Source organism: Anabrus simplex, chromosome 4 (genome assembly GCF_040414725.1).
Source record: "Anabrus simplex isolate iqAnaSimp1 chromosome 4, ASM4041472v1, whole genome shotgun sequence".
Classification (NCBI taxonomy): Eukaryota; Metazoa; Arthropoda; class Insecta; order Orthoptera; family Tettigoniidae; genus Anabrus; species Anabrus simplex.
The window spans coordinates 208748133-208767973 of record NC_090268.1 but is presented as its reverse complement, the minus strand read 5'-3'; positions in this window follow the sequence as shown (position 1 = coordinate 208767973).

The window sequence follows — 19841 nt, the reverse complement described above, 5'->3', positions numbered from 1 at the left end:
CGTAACCAACAGTATCAGAACACTTTAATTAATTTACTTTGTTGTGTTCGATAATTTTATTTACTACTATGTAACTAGTACGTATGTGCCTTCACCAAAAATAACTTAATTTTGATGATTGTATATTCAAATACAGTCTGTGTCCTGATGACTGAAATGAAATGTACGACTTTAAATTCAAAGTACTTAAGAGTTTCAGTGGGAAAAGTACCAAGGTTACCTTCGTTCCTCTAATACTTCTTAAATTGCGAATTTTTCAAAAGATAATTCGTATAATAATGCAGTTATCCTGTCTGAACACAATAAACCCGCTACAATGAATTTTCAGTGAAAGTTTATACTCTGAACCTTTTTCTTCTCTCGTATAAAATCATACGTTCGGTGTGGTATATTTTGGAAATAAGCTCATGAAATGTGGGGAAGGTATGGAAGCTACAGGAATGGGAAGCGCTAAATTCCGTGACAGCATATGCGTATTCATTCGTCAAGCAGAAGGCTATTCAACATTGCATATGGGAGGGTTAGGCCACGAGATCCATACCAGACCATATCGTAACTGACTTCGTATACAGAATGTGTGTCTATTAGGAATGTATGGGTATTCCGGGGATTTGTCGATGATACAGACGACCATCTGATTTGTAGTGAATTAAGTATCACTAGACCTAGGATATAGAAAGCGTACGCCTAGTAGAAGAGACTTCGGAAAGCGCGGGAGGGGGAGGGAGTGTTTGGTCCCCACTAATGCGAATGCCGGGATAGATCCTTTTCATAGACCACGTTTCCGACCCCTTTTCCCTTCTCCGCACCACAAATCACCAGCATAAATCACCCTGGACTTACAGAAGACGTTACCATCGAGTGAGTTGGCCGTGCGGTTAGGGGCGCGCAGCTGTGAGCTTGCACTCGGGAGGTAGTGGGCTCTAATCCCGCTGACGGCAGCCCTGAAGACGGTTTCGCGTGGTGTCCCCCTTTTCCACTAGGATGTACTTTAATTAAGGCCACGGCAGCTTTCTTACGACTGCTAGCCGTTTCCTATCCTATGTGATATATCTGTATAGGTGCGGCGTAAAGAGGACGTAACTCTCTTAAGAGGTCGGCCGTCTCCCTTGAGGGTATAAATTGTAAATTGTTGTAGTTGCAAGGCAAAGCCTGTCTTCGGACGGATAAGGGTAGAATTTCAGAACGAGGAAATTAGAAATGCGTGGATATGATCAGTGGACATCGCAGCTAGATTCAAAAGGCAATGATTGAGGCTATGGGTAAGTTTAGGACTGCTTTAGTCCGCCATTACGCGCAAGGATCGATTCTATTTGATCTAAAATTCACGATAAATATGAGTGTGGTTGAAATCCAGTCCCTGTAAAGTGGAAATGCTTACCATAAAGTTCGCATCATCCTCGTCTGCCGGTTCAGGGTATTAAAAAAAAGGCAAGGGAATGTGTAGGGGAAGCTGTGTAAAAGGAAAGGAAATCGCGAACATACTGATGGAATAAAGTCAAGGCATTTTGTAAAGGTAAAAGGAAGACGTATGAAAAATTACTCCAACCAAGAACAGATACAGGTAGGGAACTGTTCCTAAGCGAAGTAAACCGAGGGAAACAGATCGTTGTATAATTCAAGTAGATATGGTTGGAGGGTTTAGTTAACAACTTAGAAAGGCTTGTTCAAGTGGCAGGAAAACCCTTCTGGACTGTAATAATCTTAGAAATGGAGGAAAAAGGTAAATGAATATATTTTTGGGGTAAATCAGGTGAAGTCATTTTAGATCCCTGGGGGTCACTGCTCAGATGGCAGGAATATTTTGAAAATTTCTCAAGGTAAAAGGGAATATTTCTGCTAAGTCCCCATCAATAAAGCTGGTAGGGAGAAGAGTGGCGTCTGTGTGACTACGCTCTAGGAAGTGGAAAGGATTGTAAATAAACTACACTCTCTTAATCATAAAACTGCGTGGACAGCTGAAACTAGACACTTCAAATTTCTAGGAAATGAGATTTTTAACTCGATAAAATCTACTGGCACTTCGACTTTCTCTTCTTGTGGTTGGGAATACTTGAATGAGCTCGCGCGCAGACACTCGCCTCCTCTACGACAAGGAGATGCAACGCCGTGGGGCAAGCCCACTTACTTCTGCATGGCGGAAGCGTCACTTCTCACTCGATTTGATCTGCTACTCACTGCTCCAGAGGCTAATAGAATCAGGGAGAACGAATTTAGTTCTGAATGCACCAGTGGGCAAAGGTTAACTTCAATCTAATACGGAGCTTCTCCTCACCGCCATCACAGCTAGATTCAAAAAGCCATGATTGAGGCTATGCGTAAGTTTAGGACTTTTTTGGTGCGCCATTACGTGCAACGATCGATTCAATTTGATCTAAAATTCACGAGAAAATTTAGTGTGCTCGAAATCCAATCCCTGTAAAATGGAAATAGATACCATAAAGTTCGCATCACCCTCGTGCAAGAAAATGAAACACAATCTTACCCGGCTACAAACTTGTACAGACTGCTGATGTTCACGTGTTAGACACCGATAATGCTTTGAAGTGTTAAATTAATTACTGAGGAGCTTCCAAGTGAGTGGGTTCAAGCCCAGCAGTGATATTCTAACTTTAGCAGGATGTAGAAACGTCCGTTTCGTTCGATATGTCGTAAGATGTCTGTAACATGTCCGGTGTTTACCTGACACAATTATTTGAAACTCAGGCAAAGATCAACCAAGAGGTATACGATTTCTTTGCCACCTGGCAGAGTAAAACGGAACATCGAAATTGATCATGATGATTATGACGATGATGATGACGGTTATTGTTTAAAGGGGCCTAACATCTAGGTCATCGGCCTCTAATGGTACCAAATGAGAGAAATGTAATGACAATTAAAAATTCAAAATCATCCACTGCCCAGAATAAAAATACATGATGATGAAGAATGAGTGGATGGATATGAATTTAAAACATCAGTGGATCCGACCCGCAATGCCCCACTTTCTGAGAAACTATCATAAACAATAGTATTACTGACCAAGGGACTGCTTCTAAAGCACAATCAAGAATCGGTGATGATTCTTGCCTAAAGGGGTCAAAAATCAAAGTCAACGGCCCCTAATAATGGTACTTATCACTACTGAAGTAGAACCATGGTATTTGTCATACTGTGGTACTAATCAAAAGCAGAGCAGACTCACGGTGTTCCACATATTATGGTACTTCTGATAAGTATTGTACGTCACATAGATAACGCAGACCTATGGTGTTTCTCACATAATGGCTCCACTCACAGGCAACGCAAACCCATGTTGTTCCTCACCTAGGTATACCTATCACGGGCGCCGGTATTTCCGTGGTGTTCCACACATAGTCGATATAATAATAACAGACAACGCAGGCCCACGGTGTCGCTCAAATAGTGGTACTAATCACAGGCAACGCCCAGAACCGTGGTGTTTCCCTTAATGGTACTAATCACGGGTACTAGAAAACCCATATTGATTCACGCTCTGTTGCTACTAATTACAAACCAATAATGTACCTAACATAGTGATACTGCTCGCAAGTAAAGGCGACCCATATTGTTCCCCGCGTGGTGGTACTAATCACAAGAATTTTCATGGTTTAATACAATCATCTCATGGTTGCCCCTTTTAATCACCTTGTACGACAGGTAGGGGTTACCGTGGGTGTATTCATCTGCATCCCCTACCCACAGTGGGTTACATCCAAATTGGCGCGCAGGTTGACCAAATGGCGTAAAATCTATATGTCAGCAACGCGTTAGCTGATTCTATGTAACTACAATAATACTATGGATGGATGGATGGATGGATGGACGGACGGACAGACGGACGGACGGACGGACGGACGGATGGATGGATGGACGGATGTGAATTTAAAACAATCAGTGGATCCGACCCGCGATGTCTCGCATTCACCAAAACTGACGTGAAAATAATAGTATTGCTGATCAAGGGACTGCGTCTATAGCACAATGCTGAATCGATGATGCTTTTAGTCTAAAGGGATCCAAAATCCTAGCCATCGGCCCCTCATAATGGCTCTTACCGCTAAGAAAGTAGAACCATAGTATTTGCCTTGGTGCGGTACTAATCCAAAGTAGCGTAGAGTCGTGGTATTCCACACATATGGCACTACTTACTGGTGATGAAATTCGCACATGTAATACAGACCTATGGTGTTTCGCACATTGCGGCGCTATTTACAGGCAACGCAAACCTATGGTGTTCATCACAGGGACTCGCGCTATCCCTTGGTGTTCCTCATATAGCGGGTACTAATCATAGGCAAGCCAGAACCATGGTGCCATTCATCCCATTGTGCCGCACATATAGTGGTACTAATCACAGGTATGCTAAAAGCCGGCACCGTACTCTTTTGCTACTAATCACAAACCTTTCTGGTACCTAACATAGTGGCACTACGCGCATGTAAAAGCGACCCATGGTGTTCCCTGCGTGATGGTACTAATCACAAGTAGTTTCATGGATCTAATTCATCATCCCTTGGTCGCCCCTTTCAGTCGACTCTTACGACATGCAGGGGATACCGTGGATGTATTCTTCGTCTGCGTCCCCCACCCACAGTGGGTATGTGTCTGGTCGGCGAGAGGTATTTTATTTCCCTCAAGTCCGCCGGCAAGCCAGTTAGGGCCTCCCCATCCGCCACCTGTGACGCGGCACGTGGGAGTACCACCTCTCTCCCTGACACGCCAGCGTAGTAGGTTCGTGGAATAATATAATAGAAATACGACCCATTGGTTGAATCGTTAGCATTGTGGCCTTAGTTTCAGAGGGTTCCGGGTTCGATTCTCCGACCGGGTTGTTGATTTTAATCCCTAATACTCTTTTCAGACAACACACCGCAGGAAGCATATCCGACCGTAAAACAGCTGGGGGAAAATCTGCATATGGAGAAGAAGGGAAATAATAGAAAAGTTTATCAGACAGGAAACATCGCCAATAACCGTTTAGTATTCGCTCACGATCTCGTGCTATCAGAGGACATACAATCGGCTACCACGAAAGTTAACACCTTGGAAGACATAATCGGCAAAGCAGAAATGCATATTTTGTCCATATCCAACTTTAACGGAGCCCCTAGGCACATTATGACAATAAAGAAAGATAGAATAAGTAAAGTTGTTAATTTCAAGTATTTTGACTAGATCGTACTACGCGACTGATTCGATAATAGACGCAAACCATGAGAGAGCAGCAAAATGAAGTTAACATTGCAACTTACGAAGAATACATACAACATAGCTGTCTAATATGAGACTAAGCTAAGACACTGTCAACCGGTGCTCCAGTCAGGGTGTCTATAGTCTTCAGAATACCTAGGATTAACAACTAGAAAATACATCGAAGAAATCGACAAGAAAGAAAAATCCTCGGACCAAGGAAGTGTGTTGACATCGATTATGCAGCAACAAGAATTGTACAAAACAGGTTACCAGACGTCGTACGAAACGAAGGATAAAATGATACGGACCCATCTGAGACAGCCTCACTAAAATTATTAAGTTTCCCTTTGGGTACATCAAATGGTCATTAATATGCACTTTTTTTAATATGTGACGCGAAGTTCCCTAGCAACCGTGGAGGCTTTGATGCAGGCTGTGAAGTATTGATTGATGGCCATGACATACAGGTCCACCGAGCGAGTTCGCAATCTTTCAGCTGTGATCTTGCATTCGGAAAATAGTGTGTTCGAACCCCCTGTCGGCAGCACTGAAGATGCTTTTCCGTGTTTTTCCATTTCACATCAGACAAATGCTGGGACTGTACCTTAAATAAGACCAAGGTCGCATCCTTTCCACTCCTTACCCTTTCCTATCCCATCGTCGCCATAAAACCTATCTGAGTCGCTACGAAGTAAAGCAACTTGTAAGGAAAACATAAAGATGCACTGCCTGTGCAATATTACCTATTGATGATGCTTGTTGTTTTAATGGGCCTAACATCGAAGGTCATCGGCCCCCAATGGTACGAAATGAAAGAACAAAAATTGCAAAGGCATCCACTGACCAAAATAAAAATAAAATATGGCATGAAGAATGAATGGATGGACAGGAACTCAACAAAACACAAAACAAACAAACAAAAACCAGTGGATCGGACTCAATACAGATCGAAAATAACATTATTACCGACCAAGGAACCACTTATAAAGCACAATGATGCTTGGTGTCTGAAGGGGGTGCAAAATCCACGTCTAAGGCCCCACAGAATGGTACATGTCGCGAGTAAAATAGAACCATGGTATGTGTCATGTTGGAGTATTAATCAGAAGTAGCGAAGACTCACGGTGTTCCACAAACGATGGTACTACTCACAAGTATTGCAATACGTTCAAGTAACGCAGACCTATGGTGTGTCTCACACAATGGCCCAACTCAGAGTCAACGCAAACCGAGAAGGTTCCCCACCTAGGTGTACTATACACGGGCGCCGGTATTCCCGTGGTGTTCCTCACATAGTGGGTACTAATCACAGGCAACGCAGACGCACGGTGCTGCTCATATAGTGGTACAACTCACAGGGTACGCCCAGACCCGCGGTGTTGCACACATGGGTACGACGCACGGGTACTGGAATCCACCAGGCCAGGCTTTAACTGCTACTAATCACAAACCTATTTCGTACCGAATTTAGTGGTACTACTCGCAAGTACAGGCAACCTATGGTGTTCCCCGCGTGATGGTACGATTCAAAATTAGTTTCATGGTTCTAATTCAGTCAGCCCTTGGTCGCCCCTTTTGACAGGCAGGGGATACCGCGGGTTTATTCTACATGTGCGTCCCCCACCCGCAGGGGGTAGTGTGTTTGGTCCGCGAGAGGTATTTTATTTCCCTCAAGTCCGCCGGCAAGCCGGTTAGGACCCCCCTATCCGCCACCTGGGACGCGCCACGTGGGAGTATCACCTGCTACGCCTGCGTAGCAGATTCGTGGATATTACCTATTGCTAGGTAATGTTGCGTCACACACTCTGTTACATGACCCTATTCCGTTACATACATTTTCAGACGAGAAACACCTCTAACGCATATTTATGTCAAACAAAATTCAACCATTTTAACAAGGCTAATAGAAAAGTTAACTCATATGAAAAATGGCATATTAACATCAAGAAATGCCTGGTTAAAATAGCCATCGTAACAGAACCACGTCCAAAAAGAGGCAGTCATTTTAAGGAAACAGGAATCGGAAATAATAACACTTTTCATTTTATGTGCCCCCTATAAGTGTTACAAACTTCACGCTCATAAACGAGTATGGCCGAGATGAGTGGCTCAGACGGTTGAGGCGCTGGCCTTCTGACCCCAGCTTTGCAAGTTCGATCCTGGCTCAGTCCGGTGGTATTTGAAGGTGCTCAAATACTCAGACCCGTATCGGTAGACGTAAAAAAAACTCCTGCGGGACTAAATCCTAGCACCTCGGTGTCTTCGAAAACCAAAAAAATACTTAGTGGGACGTAAAGCCAATAACCTTATAAACGAGCATTGGTATTACACGATTTTATGAGTACGAGCATTGATTCTATGATTATCAAAGACCCTTTTTCCTAGTTCGGCTGAATGTTGTACTGGCATATTTCTGGTGATATCCTTAAATTTGGCAGATCCAATATAACAAGATGTGACACAACTGGCCTCGTATGAAAAATAATTGCGGGCTTTGGCGACGGAAGTTCTCAACTTTCAGCTGATGAAGGAGGGTGAAAGCCGAGAAGTCAAGATAAATATGTGGCTGATGAAGGAACCAGCCTAATGGAACTGATGAAGGGCATATCATTATTACCTTATTAAAGAGTCCGTTCCCGGCCTGGCAGGACAGATAAAATATTCTTAATGAGGGGTAGGGGATGCAAATAGGGGAGCAAGCTTGATTGATGAAACGGATTAGCGGTCTTAACAAGAGTCGCTAGGATATATGATACTAGTTGTGGGGGAAAATAAGGGGATTGTAATGATGCTACTAAGCACCAGGGATGTCTGGCGTCTACCAGAAGTGAAGAAAGCAGTTTTCAAGGTTACGTGACTGTCAATCTTGTGATCATTAATAAAGGGGGCCCATGTGGATTCCAAATCACAGGAACGGGAATATTTTACTTCAACAATCCCAATATTATAATAATTTTTGACAAAGTTATACCTAATAGCTGGGGGTCATCTGAAAATTTGCAACGTTACCTAGGCCGTGCAGGTTGTGATGTGAAGTATTGATGGATGGCCATGACAGACATATATTATCAAAGAGGTTTCATCTCAGACTCGAGAGAACTGAATATTTCATCCATGGTAGTCTCATAGGCCCCGAGCCAATTTCCCCCATTCGATGCACGGAATCCTGCACCTGTTCACCCCCAATAAATTGCTATTTATTAATATTAATTGTTTTCAATCAAACAAATCGTTTTCGAGGACAAGAATGGCTCTAGGCGAAAATTTTGAGTTGACGCGGAATGGACGATCAGGATGACACTCTGAACCTCCGCATTGATGCAGTGTGTGGTTTCATTTGTTTTCTAGTGTACAGATCCGGAGGTATCCCTCGCGAGCCTACCTTGGCAGGTCGAACCTGGTTCAAATAGGTCCACCTATTTTCGGTAGATTAACTAGTACGTAAAGGAATGCCTGTGGAACAAAATTTCGTCCTATTTGTGCCTCTGAAAAGCATAAAAATATAGTAAGTGGGACAAGATTATATTATTTATTTATTTACTTAATTTCATTCGTTATGGCCATCTGTGGACCACGTTTACATAATCAACCAGTTCTTCTACCTCCCCCTTCTTTGCACTCCTTCCAGATGATGTTAAGCCGTTTTCTTCTCCTTTGTCGCTCTTCAACCGACATGTTTCCTGACTTGACAAGTTTCTCCTGTGCATCCCTCATTCTCGCAATTTTCTTCCTAAAGTTTGTTCTTTCCTGTATATTATTATTATTATTATTATTATTATTATTATTATTATTATTATTATTATTATTATTATTATCATAGCTGTCTCTATGGATCAGTGTTAGAGTATGGGCCTCCGGATACCACGATAGCGGGTTCAAACCCGGCAGAGGTAATCAAAAATTTTTGATGGGCGGAAAAGTGTTTGTGTAGCTTAGGTTCCTTCCTGCTATTCTTAAATATTTTGTACCGGGAATTGAACCCGCGTCACTGAGGACGGCTCCTAATAATGCTAACGGTTACGTTACGGACACGGACACAAAACTCTGCCATCTAGTAGTTGATGAGCCATATTGTTGTTGTTGTTGTTTTTGTTGATGTTGATGTTGGAATGTTAGGGAAATATTACCGGGCGGGTTGGCCGTGCGGTTAGGGGCGTGCAGCTATGAGCTCTCAACCGGGAGATAGTGGGCTCGAACCCCACTGTCGGCAGCCCTGAAGATGGATTTCCGTGGTTTCCCATTTTCACAACAGGCAAATGCTGGGACTGTGCCTTAATTAAGGCAACGGCCGCTTGCATCCCATTCATAGGCCTTTCCTTTCCCATCGTCCCCATAAGACCTGTCTGTGTTAGGTAAGGAGAATACTGGCCTGTAGGTATAATAATGTCCTAGTAGTTAATGGTCACTTTTACGCGCCTGTGGACGGAGATGTGAATCTTACAGAGCAGTTCCTATTTCTTCGTGTCAGATCACTAGCTGGCAGGTTACGTGTCCAGTGTTCAGACAGAGCGAGATGAGATTCGTAAAGGTTAGTTCGCCACACGACGGGTTTATACGCAGATCATTAAACAGAACACCAAATATGGTGGAGAAGTGAAATCATCGCCATTATCTAACACATCGCTCACTGGCTTCCACTTTAATTGCCCCGTGGGGAGCCCTGCCGCAGCCAATGACCTCCAGGTCCGAAGTAAGCGATGGACTCTTTACGGCTACACCTGAGTCAATCGCATGCCAGCGTGCGAACTTAGAGCAGTGCGGTAGAGATGAATAACGAGTCAGCGTCGACATCTTTGTCCAGCGTAAACAGACCTGCATGTTAATTTATTGGTTATAAATAATAACGTCGTGTGGCCTCCGGAGATCTAGATGATGATGCTTGTTGTTTAAAGGGGCCTAACATCTAGGTCATCGGCAGCTAATGATACTTACGAGGTGAAGCGAAATATAATAATAATAGGGTAGGGAGGTCAATGCCCAGTCAGCTCCTATTTCCGGACCTCGTAACGTCTATGTGGTTTACATTTGAAATAAGCATCGGATGAGTTTTCGGAACAGTTAATTAGATGGCAGCATACTTTTGCAGTAGAGTGAAACAGTAGCGAATGGCAAGACTCGCGTGGTTCTTGCTCCAGACAATATCAAAGAAACACGATAAGATGCACCTCCTACTCATTTCCTTGACTGAATATTTATTCTGTTCTTTCCTTTCACTTAAACTGAGAAAATGTACAACTTTAGAGTAAAAGAATCTGTAATATTGAAGATGATGTTTATTGCTTGTTGTTTCAAGGGCCCTAACATCTAATGCCATCCCCCCTAATGATAATATTGAAGATGAAATGTTCAACAAGGCAATATGTGGGTGGTAATGTGTAGGTCACGGTAGGTGTGATCATGGGGCGAAATTTGAATGATGGACGGACTTGTTCCTATTCTCGGACGCTCGATTGCTCCCAATTCCAGACACCAATACATACTAACGATATATTCAAAGCTGGTTAATTGGACAGGTTAAATAGACCACCGACATAATATATAAAGACATAATTATTAAATACAATTACTCTTTTACGTCTGATAACTTTGGTTTTAAAACCATCAATTCAGCTTAGAGGGGTGCCCAAGATAAACAGCTCTGAATTTTTCTTCGCATATCAGTACAGTAGTGCTGTAGATACATTCTGAGATGATAAATTTACACAGCAAACGCAAGATACTCTCTGCGCCTGACAAGAATTCGCGACAACTTGTAGGTACGGCAGGTACTCTACTCATTGCAAACATTAGTCGTTAGAGAACAAAAACATCCATGTTCATCATTCATTATTTATAAATAAAGTAAATTAAATGTGTTATTAAGGCACAATTGTACTTTCAATTTAAAACTTCACAACACTTCAGGCCTTGAAACTTGAGATAGGTACATGCGTGGCAGCAATGCTTACAAATCGTACTCCTTACCAGGCAACCACACGACTTCTCTCTTGCTTCTTATTTGATGATGATGCTTGTTGTTTAAAGGGGCCTAACATCTAGGTCATTAGCTCCTAATGGCACGAAATGAGACGAAATACAATGACAATTTAAAAGTCAAAAATTGATGATGATGATGATGATGATGATGATGATGATGATGATGCTTGTTGTTTAAAGGGGCCTAACATCGAGGTCATCGGCCCCTAATGGTACGAAATGAAATAACAAAAAATTCAAAATCATCCACTGACCAAAAGAAAAAAGAACGTCATGAAGAAGGAATGGATGGACATGAAGCCAAAAAAACAACAACAACAAAAAACGAGCAAACAAAAAAATTAGTGGATTCAACTAAAAAAAAAAGGGATCCTATACAATTTATTACTGACCAAGGGACCACTCATAAAGCAGAATCCTGAATCGAGAATGCTTGATGTCGAAAGGGGTGCAAAATCCACGTCTAAGGGCCCACAGAATGGTACATGTCGCGAGTAAAGTAGAACCATGCTATTTGTCATGTTGGGGTACTAATCAAAAGTAGCGAAGACTCACAGTGTTCCACACAAGATGGTACTAACCACAAGTATTGTACTTCGTACAGGTAACGCAGACCTATGGTGTTTCTCACACAGTGGCGCCACTCATAGCCAACTCAACCGATGAGTTTCCTCACCTAGGTGTACTAGATACGGATGCCGGTCCCACGGGCCCCGTGGTGTTCCTCACAGAGTGGATACTAATCACAAGCAACGCAGACCCAGGGTGTCGCTCATACAGTGGTACAACTCGCAGGCAACGCCCAGACCCGTGGTGTTTCTCACAATGGTACTAATCACGGGTACTGGAAACCCACAGGGGAACCACTCTCCGCTGCTACTAATCACAAACCTATTGTTTACCAAATATAGTGCTACTACTCGTAAGTAAAGGCGACCCATGATGTTCCCCGCGTGATGGTACTAATCAATAGTAGTTTCATGGTTCTAATACCAGCATCCCTTGGTCGCCCCTTTTAGTCGCCTCTCACGACAGGCAGGGGATACCGCGGGTGTATTCTACATGTGCGTCTCCCACCTGCGGGGGTAGTGTGTTTGGTCCGGGAGAGGTATTTTATTTCCCTCAAGTCCACCGGCAAGCCGGTTAGGACCTCCCTATCCACCACCTGGGACGCGCCACGTGGGAATGTCCAAAATTCATCCAATGACTAGAATTTAAACGTGATGATGAAGAATGAAAGGATAAATATCAATGTAAATTAATCAGCGGAGCCAATTCACAATACTGAAAGTTAAAAGTAATTTCAACATTTATCCACTGGCTAGAATTTTAAACAAACACGACGGACAATGATTATGAACTTAAAAATCAGTGAATCCGACCTGCATATGCCTTATCTTTCCAGAAACTATCTTGAAAAAAAAGTATTATTGACCAAAGGAGAGCTTATAAAGCACAAATCTGAATCAATTTTTCTTGTTGTCCAAAAGGGGTCCAAAATCCAGGTCATCGGCCCCTCATAATGGTACGTATCGTTAGTAAAGTAGAACCATGGTAGTTCTCAAATTGCGGTACTAATCAAGAGTAGCGTAGGCTCGCGGTGTTCCACACTACTACTCACAGGTAATTTAATACGCACATACGACACAGACCTATTTTGTTTCTCACATTGTGATGCCATTTACAGGCAACGCAAGCCTATGGTGTACATAGGCGTACTTATCATAGAGACTCGTACTATCCTTTGGTGTTCCTCACATAGTGGGCACTAATCATAGGCAAGGCATACCCATGGTTTCGCTTAAATAGTTGTACTAATCACAGGTACTGTAAAACCCACACTGATTCACACACTGTTGCTACCAATCACAAACCTATTTCGTACCTAACATAGTGGTACTACGCGAAAGTAAAAGCGACCCATGGTGTTCCCTGCGTGATGGTACTACTTACAAGTAGTCTCATGGTTCTAATTGGATCATTCCTTGGTTGCCCCTTTTAGTCGCCTCTTACGACACGCAGTGGATACCGTATATTCTTCGTCTGCGTCCCAAGCCTACAGAGGTTTGTGTGTTGTGGCGTCAAGGTCCATTGCATTAGCCGGCTTGGTCTCCTGATCTTCATCCGCTGGACTTTTAGAACACATGTAAAGTGTGGTGTAAACTACTTCAGCTACTGATATCAACAGCGTTTAACAGTGTGTCAATAACGCCTATGCAGCTGTTGGACAGGATCCAGGTATCTTCTAGCGGCTTCGCCAGTCCATGCTGAGTCTGCTCATGGTGGACACTGACCACCTCCTGTGATGTGTCCTATGTACGTGCTGTAACACTGTTGCATGCAACTCGGTAACAACACACTGTAGGAGATATGTTCATAGGGACATGTTTTTGTTTGTTTAAATATATCCCGAATATAAGCCTACGAGGTTGGTAATACAAACTCAGCTGTTTTAGGTGATCATATAAACTTACAATACATTCACATTTGACTGAAAAACAAATAAAGTGACTCTCCAGAATAGGATGCCCATGTTAATACCAGTCAAGTAATCTACGTAACCAACGAACATGTTTTAATGGCCAGTATCAAACTGTGCCTTTCTTGTATCATTCTTATTAATACCAAGTCGTTGTGGTGTGTATAACAAACCGCGACTTGGTCTAGTGTCCTTGAGTCATGGTAGAATTCAAATATGTTTTTAAGTGTCGAATAACCCTGGCGTTTCTTTCTACTTCGAGCTGGAATTAGATGAAACTAACAGCAGCCGAAGGGTGTTACTCATATCTAAAATTAAACATCACAGGTTCTCAGGCTTTTGTTCTTCAGAAATAAATTCAACCAAAAATGTAGATTTAGCTTTACGTCTCACCAACACAGATAGGTCTTACGGCGACGATGGGATAGGAAAGGGTTAGGAATGGGAAGGTAGCGGTCGTGGCCTTAATTAAGGTACAGCGCCAGCATGTGCCTGGTGTGAAAATGGGAAACCACGGAAAACCATTTCAGGGCTGCTTACAGTGGGGCTTGAACCCACTATCTCCCGGATGCAAGCTCTCAGCTGCGTGCCCCTAACACTATAAATGTACAGTTGATGTGTCAGTTTCCGAATGTAGTCTGATATCGTCGCATTTTTCCCACATCAGTAACACAGTTTCCAACGCAGCATTAGTGTAGCTTCAGAACGCTTTGTTACTCTTTCAACTTGCCATTCAGCATTAGACTATCAATAATACACAATTAGAAGTTATCATAATCTATAACGTAAGGGCCTTTAGCGCCGGGAGTATCCGAGGACAAGTTCGGCTTTCCAGATGCAGGTCTTTCGATTTGACGCCCGTAGGCGACCTGAGCATCATGATGAGGATGAAATGATGATGGAGACGACACATACATCCAGCCCCCGTACCAGCGAAATTAATCTATTATGGTTAAAATTCTCGACCCTGCCTGGAATCGAACCCGGGACCCCTGTGACCGAAGGCCAGCACACTAACCATTGAACCATGGAGCCGGACAACGTTAGGGAGTCTTACCTCCTTGCTCGATTCAAGCACGGTATCAGCACGTATGATGAAGTGGTGATAGGCCTGTTCCATTGTACGCTTTTGAAGAAGAGTTCATCCGAACTAAATGTATTTTTGTAGAAGAAATGAGACATTGACATGAGGCATGGCACAGATAATTATTGTACGGAACACGTCCCACCAGTCCACCCATCCAACGAAGCCCGCGCGCATATTAACAGGAATGTTTCAAAGCAATACGATGGATATGAAATATACAGATTTTATGAACTGCAAATGGGGTTTACGTTCTCCTTTAAATAGCTTCTGCCTTTATGAACATGACATTTCAGTACATTCGTCCTGCTGTGGACGAGGGGAACAACTCCGCACAAAATTCAATTTTGATAAGGTTATGTTTACACTCCTCATCCAAACTCTCCCCTTTTAGCCTTTCTCTCCGTGTAGGCTATTTCTTCCTGTTTCCCTTCCACTAACTTATCTGTTATTCTCTCTCACATTCATCAACACGAACAACTCCCCCTACGCCGTAATACGCTTTCTCGCCCCGTCCGCTCGCAGTCCATCAGTCTTCCAAGCCAACCACTGCGGGTTTTTTTATGACACAAGAGCTGTAATCCCGCAGACGAACTGCTTCTGGGAGATCACGGGTTCACGAACTATCACCTCCAATGTTTCCAGTTTCGAAAACATCTTCTCTTTTACTCACAAATTTCTGTTACATTAACATGTAGATGAGAATTCAGGGGATGTGCGACGTTGGGATACATCTCTCCCTCTAAAAATCCTTCAAAGTGACTTTTAAATCTATACAATTTAATCTAAACATCGATGCGTTCAAACTGGTGCAGAATGCTGGATGTACTCTGGACTTAGAAACGAATCACTATCTCCATCCTAAAGCAATTTTGCATCTCCATTGAACGTTCTTTCCGTGTCAGCAGAAAACTCTCGAATTTTTCGGGCTCGTCACGAGGGGAGATGGAGAAAACATCGAAAAATATATCTTGTCAGGGATGATCAAAGTTTCAAGATTACAGGTAAATAAAGCGTCCAGATAGATTGATCAAGTTCACCCCTGTAGCAGCCTTTTAAGAGGAGCTAAAAGCCATTCAGGATGACGAAGCGTAGTTAAATATTTTACTCAAGGTTAGTCTTGTTACTCTGAAGCACAAAACGTAAGATGTTATTAAATCCACATTTTTTCATGCACGGCAGTTACTCAAAACGATAATGTATGCACGTACTGAGAAATTTCCTCTCTGGTACACTTTCATCAGGAATAACTGAAGCAATAGGAATGATGATGATTGATGATTGTTGTTTAAAGGAGCCTAACATCTAGGTCATCGGCCCCTAATGGTACGAAATGAGACGAAATGGAATGACATATTAAAAGTCTAAAATTCTCCACTGACCAGAATTCAAAAACGTGAGAACGAAGAATGAATGGATGGACATGAATTTAAAACAATCAGTGGTTGCGACCCGCCATGTCTCACATTCACATAAACAGACGTGACAATATCGTATTACTGACCAAGGTACTACTGCTATAGCAGAACACTGAATCGATTATGCGTGCAGTCAAAAGGGGGTCCTAAATCGCAGTTATCCGCCCCTCATAACGGTACTGATCGCTATCAGAATAGAACCATGGTATTTGTTCTGTTGCGGTACTAATCAAAAGTAGCAGAGACTTGCGGCATTCCACACATTATTGTACTACTCAGAGCTTATGAAATTCGACATAATACAGACCTATGCTTTTCTCACTTTGCGGCGCCATTTACAGGCAACGCAAACCTATGGTGTTCATCACATAAGAGTACTAACCACAGGGACCTCTCCCTATCCCGTGGTGTTCCTCATATAGTGGGTACTAATCATAGGCAAGGCAGAACCATGGTAGCTACCATCCCATGGTCCTGCTCATATGGTGGTACTAATCACAGGTACTGCAAAAGCCGACCGCGCGGTGCTCCTGTGTGCTACTAATCACAAACCAATTTCGTACCTAATGTAGTGGTACTACGCACAAGTAAAAGCAACCCTTGGTGTTCTCCGCGTGGTGGTACTAATCACAAGTAGTTTCATGGTTCTAATACAATCAACCCTTGGTCGCCCCTTTTAGTCGCCTCTCACGACAGGCAGGGGATACCGTGGGTGTATTATTCGTCAGCCTCCCCCACCCACAGGGGGTGTGTGTTTGGTCCGCGAGAGGTATTTTATTTCCCTCAAGTCCGCCGGCAAGCCGGTTAGGACCCCCCTATCCGCCACCTGGGACGCGCCATGTGAGAGTATCACCTCTCCCCCTGCTACGCCTGCGTAGCAGGTTCGTGGCAATAGGAATGTTCGTTGTGGGTGTCCACATAGGAGGTAAATTATATGTTGATAATTCGAATTTAGTCTGGTAAAATAAAAGGAATATTTCTTTCTTTCTTTCAATGGAGTGAGAGCATAAGTCACGTTATATTGGGTCCTCAGAGTACAGATCACTGATTTAATTTTTCAACAATTAGCAGAAGGAAACTATTATTTAAAAAAATATTACTATTTTCTGAAGTATATTGATGTAGGTCTATTAATTTCAAATCCTCTACAATTAATAATTCCTCTGCTTTTAAAACTTCAAATCTATGTCCTGAAATACAGCTAATTTTTATGATGATGACGATGATGTTTGTCGGTTGAAGGTCCTAAAAACTAGGTCATCGGCCTCTAACGTACGAGGATCAACGAAATGAAACGATAGTTAAAACTTCAAAATGTAACCACTGAATAGAATCTAAAGCAAATGATGATAACATGAATCCAAAACAGCCAGTGGATGCAAATCACAATGCTTTATTTTCAGATATGATGTTTGTTATGAAAATGGGTCCAAATTCCAGCTCATGGGTCCGTCATAATAGTACTAATCACTGGTAAAGCAGAACCATGGTGTTTCTCCCATAGTGGTACTAATCACAGGTAATGTAAGCCCATGGTGTGTCCCACACATTGGCACCACTCACAGGTAACACAAACCTATGTTGTTTTGCTATAAGACTATCACTCACAAGCAAAGCAGTCCCATGGTGCTCCTCACATACTGGGACTTATCGCGGGCGCCGACAATCCCGTGGTGTTCCTCACTTGGTGGAACTAATCACAGGCCACGTATATTCACGGTGTTGCTCACACAGTTTCACTAATCATAGGCAATGTAGTCCCACGATGTACCACACTTTATGGCAACGCCCACAGGCAACACAAACCCACGGTGTTCCTCATATAATTGTATTACTACTCCTCTCAGACAACGCAGACCGATGGTTTTAACCTTTAATTAGTCGCTCACGGAGATTTCCTCCGGGCCTATTACATTTTGCACGGTACTGAACTTCCCAGTTGAAATGTGGGTCTCCCCATCCCTATACCTTCCTCCTTGTTCATTTGGACTCGTCCTGTCAGCATTTCGGCGCGATCGTGCATCCTGTGTGCGAGTGTGCGATCATTGTTGTAACGAGAGACATCGCCTCAACGTTTCCTCCGTGTGCGATTAAGTAAATTACTTTATATTTTAGTGCAAAATTTTTGAGGTTCATGACCTTGTTGTTTTGTTCTTCTAAACGTATTTTAGAAAAATGTTTCATATTTCATATGATGTGATCGTCGTAGGTAATGGCGAGTCTCACGAATTTAATATCATATCATCATTCGACATAGTTAAGGTCTACAGTATTCTGCTTTTAGATCAAACAAACTTTTAATTCTTTAATTCTTTTAATTATACCGAAGAATTCTGCAATCGAACATGCCAAAACATCATCTCAAAGGACGAAACTGACGCGCATTTTTAACCCCGGAGGTTACCTCCGTGCGCGACTAGTAAAGTAATAATATTCGCGCTTGTACTAATCACGGGCGCCATCAAACCCATGGCGTTTCTCACTTAGTGGCACTAATCACAAGCAGCGTAGACCCATGGTGATTCTCATAAAGTGGTATTACTCATAGATAATGCAGACCCATTCTTAACACAGTGGAACCGACCGGTGGAATACACACGGTGACCATTATCACAAACAACGTCCAGACCCGTAGTGTTTCACGCATAATTGTAGGCTACTCCTCCTATGTAACGTAGACCCATGTTTTTCTCGCAAGGTGGTACTAGTCACAGGTAAAGTCGACCCACATTGTTCCGCACGGAATGGTAATAATCAGAAGAATTCTCACGGTTCTAATGTCATCGTCCCTTGGTCGCCTCTTTTAGTCGCGTCTTACGACAGGAAGGGGATACCGTGAGTATTTTCTTCGTCCGCGTCACCCAACCACAGGGGTTTTTGTGTTTATTTTGCGAGAGCTATTTTATTTCGCTCAAGTCCATCTGCAATCCGATTAGGACCCAACTATCCACCACCTGGGACACACCACGTGGGAGTATCACCTCTCCTCCTGCTACGATAGCGTAGTCAGTTTGTGGCGTTTTTAATTAGTGATCATAATTTCGCGTTGAGCTACTGTATTTGTTTATGACAGCCCAGATTGCCTGGAAAGTAGTTGGCCCTTTCAAACAAATAATAAAAGTTAGTTATAACTGTTTGTATTTACGCCTGGTGCTGTAAACATGCTGCACACGATTCCAACTGTCGCTAGGACTGTCACCAATTAGCGAAGGGATCCCGACAACTGTCGACTCAACACATATATCTGTCATTTTGGAAATTTTATTTTACACACCCATCTCAACCCCTATGTCAATTGAGCAGCTCAGAAGATCTACTTAGAGTACAGATTAACCAGCAGGGGAGTTAATACGTATCCTTGAGGTGCTCCCTGTTCGGAGTTTCCAATGCTCACGTAATCTTCTGATATTCATACAGCATTTTAGCGAATGTAAGACCTTCACTATCTATTCCTATTGTATTCAGAATTCGCAGGAGTTCGGAATGTTTGACAGAATCGAATGTTCGAACATAATCAATGAAGCGGATATGTACATATATATTTATACTTGTCTCTACAATTCTGTAAGAGTGTCATCAGGCATAACGAGGTCTCACTTGTCCCAGAGTGCTTACGGAAACTAAATTGTTCATCACCTTTGTCCAGTTCGCATTTTATTTATTAATTTAACAAGTTGACTCATGT